This window comes from Propithecus coquereli, unplaced genomic scaffold, assembly GCF_000956105.1.
Source record: "Propithecus coquereli isolate 6110/MARCELLA unplaced genomic scaffold, Pcoq_1.0 Scaffold861, whole genome shotgun sequence".
Classification (NCBI taxonomy): Eukaryota; Metazoa; Chordata; class Mammalia; order Primates; family Indriidae; genus Propithecus; species Propithecus coquereli.
In genome coordinates, this window is record NW_012154852.1 from 235,073 (window position 1) to 237,518 (window position 2,446).

The 2,446-nt window shown below is 42.6% G+C and overlaps 1 protein-coding gene across 2 annotated transcripts in view; it reads right to left on the reverse strand.

Annotated features, from left to right (window-relative positions):
• LOC105826204 (ubiquitin-protein ligase E3C) overlaps positions 1 to 2,446 on the reverse strand; it is an 86,238-nt gene that overhangs the window by 47,804 nt on the left and 35,988 nt on the right. The gene's annotated exons all lie outside the window — the stretch shown is intronic.

The following is a 2,446-nucleotide window of genomic DNA, read 5'->3' on the forward strand; positions in this document are numbered from 1 at the left end:
ACCAGCTCATTAGTAAAATGGGGCTCACACCCACACTTGAGAAAATCGTTCTGAGACCAAATGAGATAACGAGCGTCCATAAAGGATGCATTTACTTTAATGACTGGATGATATATGGAATAATCACATTAACTGATTATATGTAAATGATCAGTCAACAAAGCACTTCAGACCATTTTCTCGTAAGTAAATTAAATGTTCAGAGATGATGTTTAATTCTACTAACTTACCTAACAAAATACCAATATTAACACATGGATTAAAAATTTTTATTAATAATACCTGAACTAAAGAACATTTGTAAAGATTTTCAGCATTATAAACACAAATATTATGAGGAGATTTTTCCAGTTTTTTTTTTTTTTTGAGGCACAGTCTTGCTCTGCTGCCCTGGCTACAGTACAGTGGCGTCATCACAGCTCACAGCAACCTCAAACTCCTGGGCTCAAGAGACTTTCCTGTCTCAGCCTCTCGAACAGCCGGAACTACAGGCATGCACCACTTTGCCAGCTAATTTTTTGTATTTTTAGTAGAAATGGGGTCTTGCTCTTGCTCAGGCTGGTCTCGAACTCCTGACCTCAAGCAGTCCTCCTGCCTTGGCCTCCCAGAGTGCTAGGATTACAGGCGTGAGCCACCTTGTCCAGCCTTTCTAAATCTTTTAACCTTGATGCAATTATCAGCATGTACTTAGGGAGCTGGGTATGGTTGGCTTTTGAATAATTTTAAAAAGCTTAAAGATTCATTACAAAATTTTGGGCTTATTATAATTGGACAGTAATATCCTAAAAATCATCTACATGAAATAGTTTTAAAGTTATTTAAAATCACTGATAGGCTGGTTGTGGTAGCTCAAGCCTATAATCCTAGCATTCAGGGAGGCTGAGCAGGAGGATCGCTTGAGGTCATGAGTTCGAGACCAGCCTGAGCAACAGTTGAGACCCCATCTCTACTAAAAATAGAAAAATTAGCCGGGCATGGTGGCGTATGCCTGTAGTCCCAGCTACTCAGGAGGCTGAGGCAGGAGGACTGCTTGAGCCCAGGAGTTTGAGGTTGCTGTGAGCTAGGATGATGCCACTGTGTTCTAGCCTGGGCAACAGAGTGAGACTCTGTCTCAAATAAAACAAAACAAAAATGTCTGATAAGTAAAATAAGCACACGTTCCACTTTAGCTGAAACACTCTCTCACACCCCCTCCCCCAGGATCCCTCCTAAGCCCTGGCCACCAAGTGCAGGAGGAGCTGAGCCCACAGCCCCAGGCCTCTGCTGTCCCCCCGACACAGACCCAGCTCTTCTCCCCGCACTGGCTCAAGTCCCGCCTTTCCGTGAGGCCCTCCAACACTAAGCGTCTTGCTCTTCTCTAAAGACTCTGCACATTGTCTGCATGTTTTAGATTTTATCATATCTGTTTTTCCCCCCAGGGTTCAATCCCAAATTCAACAAATATCTATTGAACACCAGCTGTGTACACTGAACAGAGGATAAATGATTCCATCCCAGGCTTGACCTCCTGGTCAAGTGGGAGAGACAAACATGAAATCTGCTAATAGAATAACGCAACATAGTAACTACTAGAACTGATTTATAAAATACCGTGGGATCCCAAGCAAGGGGGAACTATGACTTCAAAAGTACGTCCACCTACAGTTCCCAATTCAATGTTTAGAGTAGGAGCCAAAGTATCTGATTTTGTCTCATTCACAAATAACACTTGAAATCATAACATACTAGGCAAGAGAAATGGTGGAGAGCTCACAGCCTGCACTCAGACCTGAGCAGAACCTCGCTCTCAGTTCATGATACCGGGTGTCAGAGGGCCCCGGCCTAGATTAAATGACAAGAGTAAATTACGTGAACAACAAAAACCTGGAATACAGCAGGGGCATACCCGATGTTAACTTTCCTCCACTGCTCCCACATCATGGCAAGACTAGCTCTGTATCCACACAATAAAAATTATTAAAACCTAGAGGTTTTGTTTTCCTAAAAGAAAATTAAATTGCTCCCCTTGAAGAAAAGGCCATTTTTACCTCACATCTGACAACCTACCATTTCCCAAAGATTTGGTGCAAGCTCTCATTTTTAATCTCCTCTGCACTAATTCAACATTGATTTATTTATTTTTCCCGTTCAACTTGTCACCGACCTAATCAACACTGATTTAATGTAGTATCATAAACCCTGAAGCTAAAGAGGTTACTATATAAGATAAAATCGTTAACACTGAGCATCACACATGAACATAAGAAAGAACACGTGTCACTGGCCTCCAAGTGCCACCCAACTTGTTGTTACCATGTAATTCTCCTTTACTAACAGCTCTGTCTCCTTGAGGCACACTGATATTTTTATAAAGATATCTGGACTGAGGCCGGGCGCGGTGGCTCACACCTGTAATCCTAGCACTCTGGGAGGCCAAGGCGGGCGGATTGTTTGAGCTCAGGAGTTC